We start from the raw sequence: 21,035 nt of genomic DNA, 5'->3' as shown, positions 1-21,035 counted from the left end.
ACCTTGCATTCGAATGCTAATGCCAATTGAAGAGGCAGGCGAGTGGTAAGCCATGAACTTCTAGCAGTTAGAAAGCTGCGGACACAGTCTGGGTGTTGTGCGGCTTCACTCTTCGCATCCTAGAAGGTACCGCGCTCTCCGTCTCTCGGATGCAATCAAGCGGCTATTCGCGCAGAGAGCACTGTGCCGGTCACTGTGCGCTCCGGAGCTCTCTTTCTGCCAAAAGACGCCTGGCAGCGGCACTTAACTTCGGACAGCTCCGTATCTCCGTATTCTTAATTTCTTGCCTTCTGCATCTCAGCAAAATTTTTTTCCACTCTGTCTATCCAGGAGAAACTGTGCCAGCGCAGTATACGTCCCCGGACTTGTGTTCTAACTTCCCGACTTCTCGGCATCTCAGAAACTAACGGGAAGAGAAAGGTTATCTATGGTGGGCTGGGGCAGAACTAGCAGCAAGCACAGCAAAGTTGTCCAAGAATACCTTGCATTCGAATGCTAATGCCAATTGAAGAGGCAGGCGAGTGGTAAGCCATGAACCTCTAGCAGTTAGAAAGCTGCGGACACAGTCTGGGTGTTGTGCGGCTTCACTCTTCGCATCCTAGAAGGTACCGCGCTCTCCGTCTCTCGGATGCGATCAAGCGGCTATTCGCGCAGAGAGCACTGTGCCGGTCACTGTGCGCTCCGGAGCTCTCTTTCTGCCGAAAGACACCTGGCAGCGGCACTTAACTTCGGACAGCTCCGTATCTCCGTATTCTTCATTTCTTGCCTTCTGCATCTCAGCAAAATGCTTTTCCACTCTGTCTAGCTAGGAGAAACTGTGCCAGCACAGTATACGTCCCCGGACTTGTGTTCTAAATTCCCGACTTCTCGGCATCTCAGAAACTAACGGGAAGAGAAAGGTTATCTATGGTGGGCTGGGGCAGAACTAGCAGCAAGCACAGCAAAGTTGTCCAAGAATACCTTGCATTCGAATGCTAATGCCAATTGAAGAGGCAGGCGAGTGGTAAGCCATGAACTTCTAGCAGTTAGAAAGCTGCGCACACAGTCCGGGTGTTGTGCGGCTTCACTCTTCGCATCCTAGAAGGTACCGCGCTCTCCGTCTCTCGGATGCGATCAAGCGGCTATTCGCGCAGAGAGAGCACTGTGCCGGTCACTGTGCGCTCCGGAGCTCTCTTTCTGCCGAAAGACACCTGGCAGCGGCATTTAACTTCGGACAGCTCCGTATCTCCATACTCTGCATTTCTTGTCTTCTGCATCTCAGCAAAATGCTTTTCCACTCTGTCTAGCTAGGAGAAACTGTGCCAGCACAGTATACGTCCCCGGACTTGTGTTCTAAATTCCCGAGTTCTCGGCATCTCTGAAACTAAAGGGAAGAGAAAGGTTATCGATGGTGGGCTGGGGCAGAACTAGCAGCAAGCACAGCAAAGTTGTCCAAGAATACCTTGCATTCGAATGCTAATGCCAATTGAAGAGGCAGGCGAGTGGTAAGCCATGAACTTCTAGCAGTTAGAAAGCTGCGGACACAGTCTGGGTGTTGTGCGGCTTCACTCTTCGCATCCTAGAAGGTACCGCGCTCTCCGTCTCTCGGATGCAATCAAGCGGCTATTCGCGCAGAGAGCACTGTGCCGGTCACTGTGCGCTCCGGAGCTCTCTTTCTGCCAAAAGACGCCTGGCAGCGGCACTTAACTTTGGACAGCTCCGTATCTCCGTATTCTTAATTTCTTGCCTTCTGCATCTCAGCAAAATTTTTTTCCACTCTGTCTATCCAGGAGAAACTGTGCCAGCGCAGTATACGTCCCCGGACTTGTGTTCTAAATTCCCGACTTCTCGGCATCTCAGAAACTAACGGGAAGAGAAAGGTTATCTATGGTGGGCTGGGGCAGAACTAGCAGCAAGCACAGCAACGTTGTCCAAGAATACCTTGCATTCGAATGCTAATGCCAATTGAAGAGGCAGGCGAGTGGCAAGCCATAAACTTCTAGCAGTTAGAAAGCTGCAGACACAGTCCGGGTGTTGTGCGGCTTCACTCTTCGCATCCTAGAAGGGACCGCGCTCTCCGTCTCTCGGATGCGATCAAGCGGCTATTCACGCAGAGAGCACTGTGCTGGTCACTGTGCGCTCCGGAGCTCTCTTTCTGCCGAAAGACACCTGGCAGCGGCACTTAACTTCGGACAGCTCCGTATCTCTGTGCTCTGCATTTCTTGTCTTCTGCATCTCAGCAAAATGCTTTTCCACTCTGTCTAGCTAGGAGAAACTGTGCCAGCACAGTATACGTCCCCGGACTTGTGTTCTAAATTCCCGAGTTCTCGGCATCTCAGAAACTAAAGGGAAGAGAAAGGATATGGATGGTGGGCTGGGGCAGAACTAGCAGCAAGCACAGCAAAGTTGTCCAAGAATACCTTGCATTCGAATGCTAATGCCAATTGAAGAGGCAGGCGAGTGGTAAGCCATGAACTTCTAGCAGTTAGAAAGCTGCGGACACAGTCTGGGTGTTGTGCGGCTTCACTCTTCGCATCCTAGAAGGTACCGCGCTCTCCGTCTCTCGGATGCAATCAAGCGGCTATTCGCGCAGAGAGCACTGTGCCGGTCACTGTGCGCTCCGGAGCTCTCTTTCTGCCAAAAGACGCCTGGCAGCGGCACTTAACTTCGGACAGCTCCGTATCTCCGTATTCTTCATTTCTTGCCTTCTGCATCTCAGCAAAATTTTTTTCCACTCTGTCTATCCAGGAGAAACTGTGCCAGCACAGTATACGTCCCCGGACTTGTGTTCTAAATTCCCGACTTCTCGGCATCTCAGAAACTAACGGGAAGAGAAAGGTTATCTTTAGTGGCTGGGGCAGAACTAGCAGCAAGCACAGCAAAGTTGTCCAAGAATACCTTGCATTCGAATGCTAATGCCAATTGAAGAGGCAGGCGAGTGGTAAGCCATGAACTTCTAGCAGTTAGAAAGCTGCGCACACAGTCCGGGTGTTGTGCGGCTTCACTCTTCGCATCCTAGAAGGTACCGCGCTCTCCGTCTCTCGGATGCGATCAAGCGGCTATTCGCGCAGAGAGAGCACTGTGCCGGTCACTGTGCGCTCCGGAGCTCTCTTTCTGCCGAAAGACACCTGGCAGCGGCACTTAACTTCGAACAGCTCCGTATCTCCATACTCTGCATTTCTTGTCTTCTGCATCTCAGCAAAATGCTTTTCCACTCTGTCTGGCTAGGAGAAACTGTGCCAGCACAGTATACGTCCCCGGACTTGTGTTCTAAATTCCCGACTTCTCGGCATCTCAGAAACTAACGGGAAGAGAAAGGTTATCTATGGTGGGCTGGGGCAGAACTAGCAGCAAGCACAGCAACGTTGTCCAAGAATACCTTGCATTCGAATGCTAATGCCAATTGAAGAGGCAGGCGAGTGGCAAGCCATAAACTTCTAGCAGTTAGAAAGCTGCAGACACAGTCCGGGTGTTGTGCGGCTTCACTCTTCGCATCCTAGAAGGGACCGCGCTCTCCGTCTCTCGGATGCGATCAAGCGGCTAGTCACGCAGAGAGCACTGTGCTGGTCACTGTGCGCTCCGGAGCTCTCTTTCTGCCGAAAGACACCTGGCAGCGGCACTTAACTTCGGACAGCTCCGTATCTCCGTATTCTTCATTTCTTGCCTTCTGCATCTCAGCAAAATGCTTTTCCACTCTGTCTAGCTAGGAGAAACTGTGCCAGCACAGTATAAGTCCCCGGACTTGTGTTCTAAATTCCCGACTTCTAGGCATCTCAGAAACTAAAGGGAAGAGAAAGGTTATCTATGGTGGGCTGGGGCAGAACTAGCAGCAAGCACAGCAAAGTTGTCCCAGAATACCTTGCATTCGAATGCTAATGCCAATTAAAGAGGCAGGCGAGTGGTAAGCCATGAACCTCTAGCAGTTAGAAAGCTGCGGACACAGTCTGGGTGTTGTGCGGCTTCACTCTTCGCATCCTAGAAGGTACCGCGCTCTCCGTCTCTCGGATGCGATCAAGCGGCTATTCGCGCAGAGAGAGCACTGTGCCGGTCACTGTGCGCTCTGGAGCTCTCTTTCTTCCGAAAGACACCTGGCAGCGGCACTTAACTTCGGACAGCTCCGTATCTCTGTGCTCTGCATTTCTTGTCTTCTGCATCTCAGCAAAATGCTTTTCCACTCTGTCTAGCTAGGAGAAACTGTGCCAGCACAGTATACGTCCCCGGACTTGTGTTCTAAATTCCCGAGTTCTCGGCATCTCAGAAACTAAAGGGAAGAGAAAGGATATGGATGGTGGGCTGGGGCAGAACTAGCAGCAAGCACAGCAAAGTTGTCCAAGAATACCTTGCATTCGAATGCTAATGCCAATTGAAGAGGCAGGCGAGTGGTAAGCCATGAACTTCTAGCAGTTAGAAAGCTGCGGACACAGTCTGGGTGTTGTGCGGCTTCACTCTTCGCATCCTAGAAGGTACCGCGCTCTCCGTCTCTCGGATGCAATCAAGCGGCTATTCGCGCAGAGAGCACTGTGCCGGTCACTGTGCGCTCCGGAGCTCTCTTTCTGCCAAAAGACGCCTGGCAGCGGCACTTAACTTCGGACAGCTCCGTATCTCCGTATTCTTCATTTCTTGCCTTCTGCATCTCAGCAAAATTTTTTTCCACTCTGTCTATCCAGGAGAAACTGTGCCAGCGCAGTATACGTCCCCGGACTTGTGTTCTAAATTCCCGACTTCTCGGCATCTCAGAAACTAACGGGAAGAGAAAGGTTATCTATGGTGGGCTGGGGCAGAACTAGCAGCAAGCACAGCAAAGTTGTCCCAGAATACCTTGCATTCGAATGCTAATGCCAATTAAAGAGGCAGGCGAGTGGTAAGCCATGAACCTCTAGCAGTTAGAAAGCTGCGGACACAGTCTGGGTGTTGTGCGGCTTCACTCCTCGCATCCTAGAAGGGACCGCGCTCTCCGTCTCTCGGATGCGATCAAGCGGCTATTCGCGCAGAGAGCACTGTGCCGGTCACTGTGCGCTCCGGAGCTCTCTTTCTGCCGAAAGACCCCTGGCAGCGCACTTAATTTCGAACAGCTCCGTATCTCCGTATTCTGCATTTCTTGTCTTCTGCATCTCAGCAAAATGCTTTTCCACTCTGTCTAGCTAGGAGAAACTGTGCCAGCACAGTATACGTCCCCGGACTTGTCTTCTAAATTCCCGACTTCTCGGCATCTCAGAAACTAAAGGGAAGAGAAAGGTTATCTAGGGTGGGCTGGGGCAGAACTAGCAGCAAGCACAGCAAAGTTGTCCAAGAATTCCTTGCATTCGAATGCTAATGCCAATTGAAGAGGCAGGCGAGTGGTAAGCCATGAACTTCTAGCAGTTAGAAAGCTGCGGACACAGTCCGGGTGTTGTGCGGCTTCACTCTTCGCATCCTAGAAGGTACCGCGCTCTCCGTCTCTCGGATGCGATCAAGCGGCTATTCGCGCAGAGAGCACTGTGCCGGTCACTGTGCGCTCCGGAGCTCTCTTTCTGCCGAAAGACGCCTGGCAGCGGCACTTAACATCGGACAGCTCCGTATCTCCGTATTCAGCATTTCTTGTCTTCTGCATCTCAGCAAAATGCTTTTCCACTCTGTCTAGCAAGGAGAAACTGTGCCAGCACAGTATACGTCCCCGGACTTGTGTTCTAAATTCCCGAGTTCTCGGCATCTCAGAAACTAAAGGGAAGAGAAAGGTTATCGATGGTGGGCTGGGGCAGAACTAGCAGCAAGCACAGCAAAGTTGTCCAAGAATACCTTGCATTCGAATGCTAATGCCAATTGAAGAGGCAGGCGAGTGGTAAGCCATGAACTTCTAGCAGTTAGAAAGCTGCGGACACAGTCTGGGTGTTGTGCGGCTTCAATCTTCGCATCCTACAAGATACCGCGCTCTCCGTCTCTCGGATGCGATCAAGCGGCTATTCGCGCAGAGAGCACTGTGCCGGTCACTGTGCGCTCCGGAGCTCTCTTTCTGCCGAAAGACACCTGGCAGCGGCACTTAACTTCGGACAGCTCCGTATCTCCGTACTCTGCATTTCTTGTCTTCTGCATCTCAGCAAAATGCTTTTCCACTCTGTGTAGCAAGGAGAAACTGTGCCAGCACAGTATACGTCCCCGGACTTGTGTTCTAAATTCCCGACTTCTCGGCATCTCAGAAACTAACGGGAAGAGAAAGGTTATCTATGGTGGGCTGGGGCAGAACTAGCAGCAAGCACAGCAAAGTTGTCCAAGAATACCTTGCATTCGAATGCTAATGCCAATTGAAGAGGCAGGTGAGTGGTAATCCATGAACCTCTAGCAGTTAGAAAGCTGCGGACACAGTCTGGGTGTTGTGCGGCTTCACTCTTCGCATCCTAGAAGATACCGCGCTCTCCGTCACACGGATGCGATCAAGCGGCTATTCGCGCAGAGAGCACTGTGCCGGTCACTGTGCGCTCCGGAGCTCTCTTTCTGCCGAAAGACACCTGGCAGCGGCACTTAACTTCGGACAGCTCCGTATCTCCGTATTCTTCATTTCTTGCCTTCTGCATCTCAGCAAAATGCTTTTCCACTCTGTCTAGCTAGGAGAAACTGTGCCAGCACAGTATACGTCCCCGGACTTGTGTTCTAAATTCCCGACTTCTCGGCATCTCAGAAACTAACGGGAAGAGAAAGGTTATTGATGGTGGGCTGGGGCAGAACTAGCAGCAAGCACAGCAAAGTTGTCCAAGAATACCTTGCATTCGAATGCGAATGCCAATTGAAGAGGCAGGCGAGAGGTAAGCCATGAACTTCTAGCAGTTAGAAAGCTGCGGACACAGCCCGGGTGTTGTGCGGCTTCACTCTTCGCATCCTAGAAGGTACCGTGCTCTCCGTCTCTCGGATGCGATCAAGCGGCTATTCGCGCAGAGAGCACTGTGCCGGTCACTGTGCGCTCCGGAGCTCTCTTTCTGCCGAAAGACGCCGGGCAGCGGCACTTAACTTCGGACAGCTCCGTATCTCCGTATTCAGCATTTCTTGTTTTCTGCATCTCAGCAAAATGCTTTTCCACTCTGTCTAGCAAGGAGAAACTGTGCCAGCACAGTATACGTCCCCGGACTTGTGTTCTAAATTCCCGACTTCTCGGCATCTCAGAAACTAAAGGGAAGAGAAAGGTTATCGATGGTGGGCTGGGGCAGAACTAGCAGCAAGCACAGCAAAGTTGTCCAAGAATACCTTGCATTCGAATGCTAATGCCAATTGAAGAGGCAGGCGAGTGGTAAGCCATGAACTTCTAGCAGTTAGAAAGCTGCGCACACAGTCCGGGTGTTGTGCGGCTTCACTCTTCGCATCCTAGAAGATACCGCGCTCTCCGTCTCTCGGATGCGATCAAGAGGCTATTCGCGCAGAGAGCACTGTGCCGGTCACTGTGCGCTCCGGAGCTCTCTTTCTGCCGAAAGACACCTGGCAGCGGCACTTAACTTCGGACAGCTCCGTATCTCCGTATTCTGCATTTCTTGTCTTCTGCATCTCAGCAAAATGCTTTTCCACTCTGTCTAGCTAGGAGAAACTGTGCCAGCACAGTATACGTCCCCGGACTTGTGTTCTAAATTCCTGAGTTCTCGGCATCTCAGAAACTAAAGGGAAGAGAAAGGTTATCTAGGGTGGGCTGGGGCAGAACTAGCAGCAAGCACAGCAAAGTTGTCCAAGAATACCTTGCATTCGAATGCTAATGCCAATTGAAGAGGCAGGCGAGTGGTAAGCCATGAACTTCTAGCAGTTAGAAAGCTGCGGACACAGTCTGGGTGTTGTGCGGCTTCACTCTTCGCATCCTAGAAGGTACCGCGCTCTCCGTCTCTCGGATGCAATCAAGCGGCTATTCGCGCAGAGAGCACTGTGCCGGTCACTGTGCGCTCCGGAGCTCTCTTTCTGCCAAAAGACGCCTGGCAGCGGCACTTAACTTCAGACAGCTCCGTATCTCCGTATTCTTCATTTCTTGCCTTCTGCATCTCAGCAAAATGCTTTTCCACTCTGTCTAGCTAGGAGAAACTGTGCCAGCACAGTATACGTCCCCGGACTTGTGTTCTAAATTCCCGACTTCTCGGCATCTCAGAAACTAACGGGAAGAGAAAGGTTATCTATGGTGGGCTGGGGCAGAACTAGCAGCAAGCACAGCAAAGTTGTCCCAGAATACCTTGCATTCGAATGCTAATGCCAATTAAAGAGGCAGGCGAGTGGTAAGCCATGAACCTCTAGCAGTTAGAAAGCTGCGGACACAGTCTGGGTGTTGTGCGGCTTCACTCTTCGCATCCTAGAAGATACCGCGCTCTCCGTCACTCGGATGCGATCAAGCGGCTATTCGCGCAGAGAGCACTGTGCCGGTCACTGTGCGCTCCGGAGCTCTCTTTCTGCCGAAAGACGCCTGGCAGCGGCACTTAACATCGGACAGCTCCGTATCTCCGTATTCAGCATTTCTTGTCTTCTGCATCTCAGCAAAATGCTTTTCCACTCTGTCTAGCAAGGAGAAACTGTGCCAGCACAGTATACGTCCCCGGACTTGTGTTCTAAATTCCCGACTTCTCGGCATCTCAGAAACGAACGGGAAGAGAAAGGTTATTGATGGTGGGCTGGGGCAGAACTAGCAGCAAGCACAGCAAAGTTGTCCAAGAATACCTTGCATTCGAATGCGAATGCCAATTGAAGAGGCAGGCGAGAGGTAAGCCATGAACTTCTAGCAGTTAGAAAGCTGCGGACACAGCCCGGGTGTTGTGCGGCTTCACTCTTCGCATCCTAGAAGGTACCGTGCTCTCCGTCTCTCGGATGCGATCAAGCGGCTATTCGCGCAGAGAGCACTGTGCCGGTCACTGTGCGCTCCGGAGCGCTCTTTCTGCCGAAAGACACGTGGCAGCGGCACTTAACATCGGACAGCTCCGTATTTCCGTACTCTGCATTTCTTGTCTTCTGCATCTAAGCAAAATGCTTTTCCACTCTGTCTAGCTAGGAGAAACTGTGCCAGCACAGTATACGTCCCCGGACTTGTGTCCTAAATTCCCGACTTCTCGGCATCTCAGAAACTAAAGGGAAGAGAAAGGTTATCGATGGTGGGCTGGGGCAGAACTAGCAGCAAGCACAGCAAAGTTGTCCAAGAATACCTTGCATTCGAATGCGAATGCCAATTGAAGAGGCAGGCGAGAGGTAAGCCATGAACTTCTAGCAGTTAGAAAGCTGCGGACACAGCCCGGGTGTTGTGCGGCTTCACTCTTCGCATCCTAGAAGGTACCGTGCTCTCCGTCTCTCGGATGCGATCAAGCGGCTATTCGCGCAGAGAGCACTGTGCCGGTCACTGTGCGCTCCGGAGCTCTCTTTCTGCCGAAAGACGCCGGGCAGCGGCACTTAACTTCGGACAGCTCCGTATCTCCGTATTCAGCATTTCTTGTTTTCTGCATCTCAGCAAAATGCTTTTCCACTCTGTCTAGCAAGGAGAAACTGTGCCAGCACAGTATACGTCCCCGGACTTGTGTTCTAAATTCCCGACTTCTCGGCATCTCAGAAACTAAAGGGAAGAGAAAGGTTATCGATGGTGGGCTGGGGCAGAACTAGCAGCAAGCACAGCAAAGTTGTCCAAGAATACCTTGCATTCGAATGCTAATGCCAATTGAAGAGGCAGGCGAGTGGTAAGCCATGAACTTCTAGCAGTTAGAAAGCTGCGCACACAGTCCGGGTGTTGTGCGGCTTCACTCTTCGCATCCTAGAAGATACCGCGCTCTCCGTCTCTCGGATGCGATCAAGAGGCTATTCGCGCAGAGAGCACTGTGCCGGTCACTGTGCGCTCCGGAGCTCTCTTTCTGCCGAAAGACACCTGGCAGCGGCACTTAACTTCGGACAGCTCCGTATCTCCGTATTCTGCATTTCTTGTCTTCTGCATCTCAGCAAAATGCTTTTCCACTCTGTCTAGCTAGGAGAAACTGTGCCAGCACAGTATACGTCCCCGGACTTGTGTTCTAAATTCCTGAGTTCTCGGCATCTCAGAAACTAAAGGGAAGAGAAAGGTTATCTAGGGTGGGCTGGGGCAGAACTAGCAGCAAGCACAGCAAAGTTGTCCAAGAATACCTTGCATTCGAATGCTAATGCCAATTGAAGAGGCAGGCGAGTGGTAAGCCATGAACTTCTAGCAGTTAGAAAGCTGCGGACACAGTCTGGGTGTTGTGCGGCTTCACTCTTCGCATCCTAGAAGGTACCGCGCTCTCCGTCTCTCGGATGCAATCAAGCGGCTATTCGCGCAGAGAGCACTGTGCCGGTCACTGTGCGCTCCGGAGCTCTCTTTCTGCCAAAAGACGCCTGGCAGCGGCACTTAACTTCAGACAGCTCCGTATCTCCGTATTCTTCATTTCTTGCCTTCTGCATCTCAGCAAAATGCTTTTCCACTCTGTCTAGCTAGGAGAAACTGTGCCAGCACAGTATACGTCCCCGGACTTGTGTTCTAAATTCCCGACTTCTCGGCATCTCAGAAACTAACGGGAAGAGAAAGGTTATCTATGGTGGGCTGGGGCAGAACTAGCAGCAAGCACAGCAAAGTTGTCCCAGAATACCTTGCATTCGAATGCTAATGCCAATTAAAGAGGCAGGCGAGTGGTAAGCCATGAACCTCTAGCAGTTAGAAAGCTGCGGACACAGTCTGGGTGTTGTGCGGCTTCACTCTTCGCATCCTAGAAGATACCGCGCTCTCCGTCACTCGGATGCGATCAAGCGGCTATTCGCGCAGAGAGCACTGTGCCGGTCACTGTGCGCTCCGGAGCTCTCTTTCTGCCGAAAGACGCCTGGCAGCGGCACTTAACATCGGACAGCTCCGTATCTCCGTATTCAGCATTTCTTGTCTTCTGCATCTCAGCAAAATGCTTTTCCACTCTGTCTAGCAAGGAGAAACTGTGCCAGCACAGTATACGTCCCCGGACTTGTGTTCTAAATTCCCGACTTCTCGGCATCTCAGAAACGAACGGGAAGAGAAAGGTTATTGATGGTGGGCTGGGGCAGAACTAGCAGCAAGCACAGCAAAGTTGTCCAAGAATACCTTGCATTCGAATGCGAATGCCAATTGAAGAGGCAGGCGAGAGGTAAGCCATGAACTTCTAGCAGTTAGAAAGCTGCGGACACAGCCCGGGTGTTGTGCGGCTTCACTCTTCGCATCCTAGAAGGTACCGTGCTCTCCGTCTCTCGGATGCGATCAAGCGGCTATTCGCGCAGAGAGCACTGTGCCGGTCACTGTGCGCTCCGGAGCGCTCTTTCTGCCGAAAGACACGTGGCAGCGGCACTTAACATCGGACAGCTCCGTATTTCCGTACTCTGCATTTCTTGTCTTCTGCATCTAAGCAAAATGCTTTTCCACTCTGTCTAGCTAGGAGAAACTGTGCCAGCACAGTATACGTCCCCGGACTTGTGTCCTAAATTCCCGACTTCTCGGCATCTCAGAAACTAAAGGGAAGAGAAAGGTTATCGATGGTGGGCTGGGGCAGAACTAGCAGCAAGCACAGCAAAGTTGTCCAAGAATACCTTGCATTCGAATGCTAATGCCAATTGAAGAGGCAGGCGAGTGGTAAGCCATGAACCTCTAGCAGTTAGAAAGCTGCGGACACAGTCTGGGTGTTGTGCGGCTTCACTCTTCGCATCCTAGAAGATACCGCGCTCTCCGTCTCTCGGATGCGATCAAGCGGCTATTCGCGCAGAGAGCACTGTGCCGGTCACTGTGCTCTCCGGAGCTCTCTTTCTGCCGAAAGACACCTGGCAGCGGCACTTAACTTCGGAACGCTCCGTATCTCCGTATTCTTCATTTCTTGCCTTCTGCATCTCAGCAAAATGCTTTTCCACTCTGTCTAGCTAGGAGAAACTGTGCCAGCACAGTATACGTCCCCGGACTTGTGTTCTAAATTCCCGACTTCTCGGCATCTCAGAAACTAACGGGAAGAGAAAGGTTATCTATGGTGGGCTGGGGCAGAACTAGCAGCAAGCACAGCAAAGTTGTCCAAGAATACCTTGCATTCGAATGCTAATGCCAATTGAAGAGGCAGGCGAGTGGTAAGCCATGAACTTCTAGCAGTTAGAAAGCTGCGCACACAGTCCGGGTGTTGTGCGGCTTCACTCTTCGCATCCTAGAAGGTACCGCGCTCTCCGTCTCTCGGATGCGATCAAGCGGCTATTCGCGCAGAGAGAGCACTGTGCCGGTCACTGTGCGCTCCGGAGCTCTCTTTCTGCCGAAAGACACCTGGCAGCGGCACTTAACTTCGGACAGCTCCGTATCTCCATACTCTGCATTTCTTGTCTTCTGCATCTCAGCAAAATGCTTTTCCACTCTGTCTAGCTAGGAGAAACTGTGCCAGCACAGTATACGTCCCCGGACTTGTGTTCTAAATTCCCGAGTTCTCGGCATCTCAGAAACTAAAGGGAAGAGAAAGGTTATCGATGGTGGGCTGGGGCAGAACTAGCAGCAAGCACAGCAAAGTTGTCCAAGAATACCTTGCATTCGAATGCTAATGCCAATTGAAGAGGCAGGCGAGTGGTAAGCCATGAACTTCTAGCAGTTAGAAAGCTGCGGACACAGTCTGGGTGTTGTGCGGCTTCACTCTTCGCATCCTAGAAGGTACCGCGCTCTCCGTCTCTCGGATGCAATCAAGCGGCTATTCGCGCAGAGAGCACTGTGCCGGTCACTGTGCGCTCCGGAGCTCTCTTTCTGCCAAAAGACGCCTGGCAGCGGCACTTAACTTCGGACAGCTCCGTATCTCCGTATTCTTAATTTCTTGCCTTCTGCATCTCAGCAAAATTTTTTTCCACTCTGTCTATCCAGGAGAAACTGTGCCAGCGCAGTATACGTCCCCGGACTTGTGTTCTAAATTCCCGACTTCTCGGCATCTCAGAAACTAACGGGAAGAGAAAGGTTATCTATGGTGGGCTGGGGCAGAACTAGCAGCAAGCACAGCAAAGTTGTCCCAGAATACCTTGCATTCGAATGCTAATGCCAATTAAAGAGGCAGGCGAGTGGTAAGCCATGAACCTCTAGCAGTTAGAAAGCTGCGGACACAGTCTGGGTGTTGTGCGGCTTCACTCTTCGCATCCTAGAAGGTACCGCGCTCTCCGTCTCTCGGATGCGATCAAGCGGCTATTCGCGCAGAGAGAGCACTGTGCCGGTCACTGTGCGCTCTGGAGCTCTCTTTCTTCCGAAAGACACCTGGCAGCGGCACTTAACTTCGGACAGCTCCGTATCTCTGTACTCTGCATTTCTTGTCTTCTGCATCTCAGCAAAATGCTTTTCCACTCTGTCTAGCAAGGAGAAACTGTGCCAGCACAGTATACGTCCCCGGACTTGTGTTCTAAATTCCCGACTTCTCGGCATCTCAGAAACGAACGGGAAGAGAAAGGTTATTGATGGTGGGCTGGGGCAGAACTAGCAGCAAGCACAGCAAAGTTGTCCAAGAATACCTTGCATTCGAATGCGAATGCCAATTGAAGAGGCAGGCGAGAGGTAAGCCATGAACTTCTAGCAGTTAGAAAGCTGCGGACACAGCCCGGGTGTTGTGCGGCTTCACTCTTCGCATCCTAGAAGGTACCGTGCTCTCCGTCTCTCGGATGCGATCAAGCGGCTATTCGCGCAGAGAGCACTGTGCCGGTCACTGTGCGCTCCGGAGCGCTCTTTCTGCCGAAAGACACGTGGCAGCGGCACTTAACATCGGACAGCTCCGTATTTCCGTACTCTGCATTTCTTGTCTTCTGCATCTAAGCAAAATGCTTTTCCACTCTGTCTAGCTAGGAGAAACTGTGCCAGCACAGTATACGTCCCCGGACTTGTGTCCTAAATTCCCGACTTCTCGGCATCTCAGAAACTAAAGGGAAGAGAAAGGTTATCGATGGTGGGCTGGGGCAGAACTAGCAGCAAGCACAGCAAAGTTGTCCAAGAATACCTTGCATTCGAATGCGAATGCCAATTGAAGAGGCAGGCGAGAGGTAAGCCATGAACTTCTAGCAGTTAGAAAGCTGCGGACACAGCCCGGGTGTTGTGCGGCTTCACTCTTCGCATCCTAGAAGGTACCGTGCTCTCCGTCTCTCGGATGCGATCAAGCGGCTATTCGCGCAGAGAGCACTGTGCCGGTCACTGTGCGCTCCGGAGCTCTCTTTCTGCCGAAAGACGCCGGGCAGCGGCACTTAACTTCGGACAGCTCCGTATCTCCGTATTCAGCATTTCTTGTTTTCTGCATCTCAGCAAAATGCTTTTCCACTCTGTCTAGCAAGGAGAAACTGTGCCAGCACAGTATACGTCCCCGGACTTGTGTTCTAAATTCCCGACTTCTCGGCATCTCAGAAACTAAAGGGAAGAGAAAGGTTATCGATGGTGGGCTGGGGCAGAACTAGCAGCAAGCACAGCAAAGTTGTCCAAGAATACCTTGCATTCGAATGCTAATGCCAATTGAAGAGGCAGGCGAGTGGTAAGCCATGAACTTCTAGCAGTTAGAAAGCTGCGCACACAGTCCGGGTGTTGTGCGGCTTCACTCTTCGCATCCTAGAAGATACCGCGCTCTCCGTCTCTCGGATGCGATCAAGAGGCTATTCGCGCAGAGAGCACTGTGCCGGTCACTGTGCGCTCCGGAGCTCTCTTTCTGCCGAAAGACACCTGGCAGCGGCACTTAACTTCGGACAGCTCCGTATCTCCGTATTCTGCATTTCTTGTCTTCTGCATCTCAGCAAAATGCTTTTCCACTCTGTCTAGCTAGGAGAAACTGTGCCAGCACAGTATACGTCCCCGGACTTGTGTTCTAAATTCCTGAGTTCTCGGCATCTCAGAAACTAAAGGGAAGAGAAAGGTTATCTAGGGTGGGCTGGGGCAGAACTAGCAGCAAGCACAGCAAAGTTGTCCAAGAATACCTTGCATTCGAATGCTAATGCCAATTGAAGAGGCAGGCGAGTGGTAAGCCATGAACTTCTAGCAGTTAGAAAGCTGCGGACACAGTCTGGGTGTTGTGCGGCTTCACTCTTCGCATCCTAGAAGGTACCGCGCTCTCCGTCTCTCGGATGCAATCAAGCGGCTATTCGCGCAGAGAGCACTGTGCCGGTCACTGTGCGCTCCGGAGCTCTCTTTCTGCCAAAAGACGCCTGGCAGCGGCACTTAACTTCAGACAGCTCCGTATCTCCGTATTCTTCATTTCTTGCCTTCTGCATCTCAGCAAAATGCTTTTCCACTCTGTCTAGCTAGGAGAAACTGTGCCAGCACAGTATACGTCCCCGGACTTGTGTTCTAAATTCCCGACTTCTCGGCATCTCAGAAACTAACGGGAAGAGAAAGGTTATCTATGGTGGGCTGGGGCAGAACTAGCAGCAAGCACAGCAAAGTTGTCCCAGAATACCTTGCATTCGAATGCTAATGCCAATTAAAGAGGCAGGCGAGTGGTAAGCCATGAACCTCTAGCAGTTAGAAAGCTGCGGACACAGTCTGGGTGTTGTGCGGCTTCACTCTTCGCATCCTAGAAGATACCGCGCTCTCCGTCACTCGGATGCGATCAAGCGGCTATTCGCGCAGAGAGCACTGTGCCGGTCACTGTGCGCTCCGGAGCTCTCTTTCTGCCGAAAGACGCCTGGCAGCGGCACTTAACATCGGACAGCTCCGTATCTCCGTATTCAGCATTTCTTGTCTTCTGCATCTCAGCAAAATGCTTTTCCACTCTGTCTAGCAAGGAGAAACTGTGCCAGCACAGTATACGTCCCCGGACTTGTGTTCTAAATTCCCGACTTCTCGGCATCTCAGAAACGAACGGGAAGAGAAAGGTTATTGATGGTGGGCTGGGGCAGAACTAGCAGCAAGCACAGCAAAGTTGTCCAAGAATACCTTGCATTCGAATGCGAATGCCAATTGAAGAGGCAGGCGAGAGGTAAGCCATGAACTTCTAGCAGTTAGAAAGCTGCGGACACAGCCCGGGTGTTGTGCGGCTTCACTCTTCGCATCCTAGAAGGTACCGTGCTCTCCGTCTCTCGGATGCGATCAAGCGGCTATTCGCGCAGAGAGCACTGTGCCGGTCACTGTGCGCTCCGGAGCGCTCTTTCTGCCGAAAGACACGTGGCAGCGGCACTTAACATCGGACAGCTCCGTATTTCCGTACTCTGCATTTCTTGTCTTCTGCATCTAAGCAAAATGCTTTTCCACTCTGTCTAGCTAGGAGAAACTGTGCCAGCACAGTATACGTCCCCGGACTTGTGTCCTAAATTCCCGACTTCTCGGCATCTCAGAAACTAAAGGGAAGAGAAAGGTTATCGATGGTGGGCTGGGGCAGAACTAGCAGCAAGCACAGCAAAGTTGTCCAAGAATACCTTGCATTCGAATGCTAATGCCAATTGAAGAGGCAGGCGAGTGGTAAGCCATGAACCTCTAGCAGTTAGAAAGCTGCGGACACAGTCTGGGTGTTGTGCGGCTTCACTCTTCGCATCCTAGAAGATACCGCGCTCTCCGTCTCTCGGATGCGATCAAGCGGCTATTCGCGCAGAGAGCACTGTGCCGGTCACTGTGCTCTCCGGAGCTCTCTTTCTGCCGAAAGACACCTGGCAGCGGCACTTAACTTCGGAACGCTCCGTATCTCCGTATTCTTCATTTCTTGCCTTCTGCATCTCAGCAAAATGCTTTTCCACTCTGTCTAGCTAGGAGAAACTGTGCCAGCACAGTATACGTCCCCGGACTTGTGTTCTAAATTCCCGACTTCTCGGCATCTCAGAAACTAACGGGAAGAGAAAGGTTATCTATGGTGGGCTGGGGCAGAACTAGCAGCAAGCACAGCAAAGTTGTCCAAGAATACCTTGCATTCGAATGCTAATGCCAATTGAAGAGGCAGGCGAGTGGTAAGCCATGAACTTCTAGCAGTTAGAAAGCTGCGCACACAGTCCGGGTGTTGTGCGGCTTCACTCTTCGCATCCTAGAAGGTACCGCGCTCTCCGTCTCTCGGATGCGATCAAGCGGCTATTCGCGCAGAGAGAGCACTGTGCCGGTCACTGTGCGCTCCGGAGCTCTCTTTCTGCCGAAAGACACCTGGCAGCGGCACTTAACTTCGGACAGCTCCGTATCTCCATACTCTGCATTTCTTGTCTTCTGCATCTCAGCAAAATGCTTTTCCACTCTGTCTAGCTAGGAGAAACTGTGCCAGCACAGTATACGTCCCCGGACTTGTGTTCTAAATTCCCGAGTTCTCGGCATCTCAGAAACTAAAGGGAAGAGAAAGGTTATCGATGGTGGGCTGGGGCAGAACTAGCAGCAAGCACAGCAAAGTTGTCCAAGAATACCTTGCATTCGAATGCTAATGCCAATTGAAGAGGCAGGCGAGTGGTAAGCCATGAACTTCTAGCAGTTAGAAAGCTGCGGACACAGTCTGGGTGTTGTGCGGCTTCACTCTTCGCATCCTAGAAGGTACCGCGCTCTCCGTCTCTCGGATGCAATCAAGCGGCTATTCGCGCAGAGAGCACTGTGCCGGTCACTGTGCGCTCCGGAGCTCTCTTTCTGCCAAAAGACGCCTGGCAGCGGCACTTAACTTCGGACAGCTCCGTATCTCCGTATTCTTAATTTCTTGCCTTCTGCATCTCAGCAAAATTTTTTTCCACTCTGTCTATCCAGGAGAAACTGTGCCAGCGCAGTATACGTCCCCGGACTTGTGTTCTAAATTCCCGACTTCTCGGCATCTCAGAAACTAACGGGAAGAGAAAGGTTATCTATGGTGGGCTGGGGCAGAACTAGCAGCAAGCACAGCAAAGTTGTCCCAGAATACCTTGCATTCGAATGCTAATGCCAATTAAAGAGGCAGGCGAGTGGTAAGCCATGAACCTCTAGCAGTTAGAAAGCTGCGGACACAGTCTGGGTGTTGTGCGGCTTCACTCTTCGCATCCTAGAAGGTACCGCGCTCTCCGTCTCTCGGATGCGATCAAGCGGCTATTCGCGCAGAGAGAGCACTGTGCCGGTCACTGTGCGCTCTGGAGCTCTCTTTCTTCCGAAAGACACCTGGCAGCGGCACTTAACTTCGGACAGCTCCGTATCTCTGTACTCTGCATTTCTTGTCTTCTGCATCTCAGCAAAATGCTTTTCCACTCTGTCTAGCTAGGAGAAACTGTGCCAGCACAGTATACGTCCCCGGACTTGTGTTCTAAATTCCCGAGTTCTCGGCATCTCAGAAACTAAAGGGAAGAGAAAGGTTATCGATGGTGGGCTGGGGCAGAACTAGAAGCAAGCACAGCAAAGTAGTCCAAGAATACCTTGCATTCGAATGCTAATGCCAATTGAAGAGGCAGGCGAGTGGTAAGCCATGAACTTCTAGCAGTTAGAAAGCTGCGCACACAGTCCGGGTGTTGTGCGGCTTCACGCTTCGCATCCTAGAAGGTACCGCGCTCTCCAACTCTCGGATGCGATCAAGCGGCTATTCGCGCAGAGAGCACTGTGCCGGTCACTGTGCGCTCCGGAGCTCTCTTTCTGCCGAAAGACACCTGGCAGCGGCACTTAACTTCGGACAGCTCCGTATCTCCGTATTCAGCATTTCTTGTCTTCTGCATCTCAGCAAAATGCTTTTCCACTCTGTCTAGCTAGGAGAAACTGTGCCAGCACAGTATACGTCCCCGGACTTGTGTTCTAAATTCCCGAGTTCTCGGCATCTCAGAAACTAAAGGGAAGAGAAAGGATATGGATGGTGGGCTGGGGCAGAACTAGCAGCAAGCACAGCAAAGTTGTCCAAGAATACCTTGCATTCGAATGCTAATGCCAATAGAAGAGGCAGGCGAGTGGTAAGCCATGAACTTCTAGCAGTTAGAAAGCTGCGGACACAGTCTGGGTGTTGTGCGGCTTCACTCTTCGCATCCTAGAAGGTACCGCGCTCTCCGTCTCTCGGATGCAATCAAGCGGCTATTCGCGCAGAGAGCACTGTGCCGGTCACTGTGCGCTCCGGAGCTCTCTTTCTGCCAAAAGACGCCTGGCAGCGGCACTTAACTTCGGACAGCTCCGTATCTCCGTATTCTTCATTTCTTGCCTTCTGCATCTCAGCAAAATTTTTTTCCACTCTGTGTAGCAAGGAGAAACTCTGCCAGCGCAGTATACGTCCCCGGACTTGTGTTCTAAATTCCCGACTTCTCGGCATCTCAGAAACTAACGGGAAGAGAAAGGTTATCTATGGTGGGCTGGGGCAGAACTAGCAGCAAGCACAGCAAAGTTGTCCAAGAATACCTTGCATTCGAATGCTAATGCCAATTAAAGAGGCAGGCGAGTGGTAAGCCATGAACCTCTAGCAGTTAGAAAGCTGCGGACACAGTCTGGGTGTTGTGCGGCTTCACTCCTCGCATCCTAGAAGGTACCGCGCTCTCCGTCTCTCGGATGCGATCAAGCGGCTATTCACGCAGAGAGCACTGTGCCGGTCACTGTGCGCTCCGGAGCTCTCTTTCTGCCGAAAGACACCTGGCAGCGGCACTTAACTTCAGACAGCTCCGTATCTCCGTATTCTTCATTTCTTGCCTTCTGCATCTCAGCAAAATGCTTTTCCACTCTGTCTAGCTAGGAGAAACTGTGCCAGCACAGTATAAGTCCCCGGACTTGTGTTCTAAATTCCCGACTTCTCGGCATCTCAGAAACTAACGGGAAGAGAAAGGTTATCTATGGTGGGCTGGGGCAGAACTAGCAGCAAGCACAGCAAAGTTGTCCCAGAATACCTTGCATTCGAATGCTAATGCCAATTAAAGAGGCAGGCGAGTGGTAAGCCATGAACCTCTAGCAGTTAGAAAGCTGCGGACACAGTCTGGGTGTTGTGCGGCTTCACTCCTCGCATCCTAGAAGGTACCGCGCTCTCCGTCTCTCGGATGCGATCAAGCGGCTATTCGCGCAGAGAGCACTGTGCCGGTCACTGTGCGCTCCGGAGCTCTCTTTCTGCCGAAAGACACCTGGCAGCGGCACTTAACTTCGGACAGCTCCGTATCTCCGTATTCTGCATTTCTTGTCTCCTGCATCTCAGCAAAATGCTTTTCCACTCAGTCTAGCTAGGAGAAACTGTGCCAGCACAGTATACGTCCCCGGACTTGTGTTCTAAATTCCTGAGTTCTCGGCATCTCAGAAACTAAAGGGAAGAGAAAGGTTATCTAGGGTGGGCTGGGGCAGAACTAGCAGCAAGCACAGCAAAGTTGTCCAAGAATTCCTTGCATTCGAATGCTAATGCCAATTGAAGAGGCAGGCGAGTGGTAAGCCATGAACTTCTAGCAGTTAGAAAGCTGCGGACACAGTCCGGGTGTTGTGCGGCTTCACTCTTCGCATCCTAGAAGGTACCGCGCTCTCCGTCTCTCGGATGCGATCAAGCGGCTATTCGCGCAGAGAGCACTGTGCCGGTCACTGTGCGCTCCGGAGCTCTCTTTCTGCCGAAAGACGCCTGGCAGCGGCACTTAACATCGGACAGCTCCGTATCTCCGTATTCAGCATTTCTTGTCTTCTGCATCTCAGCAAAATGCTTTTCCACTCTGTATAGCAAGGAGAAACTGTGCCAGCACAGTATACGTCCCCGGACTTGTGTTCTAAATTCCCGAGTTCTCGGCATCTCAGAAACTAAAGGGAAGAGAAAGGTTATCGATGGTGGGCTGGGGCAGAACTAGCAGCAAGCACAGCAAAGTTGTCCAAGAATACCTTGCATTCGAATGCTAATGCCAATTGAAGAGGCAGGCGAGTGGTAAGCCATGAACTTCTAGCAGTTAGAAAGCTGCGGACACAGTCTGGGTGTTGTGCGGCTTCAATCTTCGCATCCTACAAGATACCGCGCTCTCCGTCTCTCGGATGCGATCAAGCGGCTATTCGCGCAGAGAGCACTGTGCCGGTCACTGTGCGCTCCGGAGCTCTCTTTCTGCCGAAAGACACCTGGCAGCGGCACTTAACTTCGGACAGCTCCGTATCTCCGTATTCTTCATTTCTTGCCTTCTGCATCTCAGCAAAATGCTTTTCCACTCTGTCTAGCTAGGAGAAACTGTGCCAGCACAGTATACGTCCCCGGACTTGTGTTCTAAATTCCCGACTTCTCGGCATCTCAGAAACTAACGGGAAGAGAAAGGTTATT

This window comes from Passer domesticus, chromosome W, assembly GCF_036417665.1.
Source record: "Passer domesticus isolate bPasDom1 chromosome W, bPasDom1.hap1, whole genome shotgun sequence".
Classification (NCBI taxonomy): Eukaryota; Metazoa; Chordata; class Aves; order Passeriformes; family Passeridae; genus Passer; species Passer domesticus.
Note: the sequence above shows the minus strand (reverse complement) of the source record.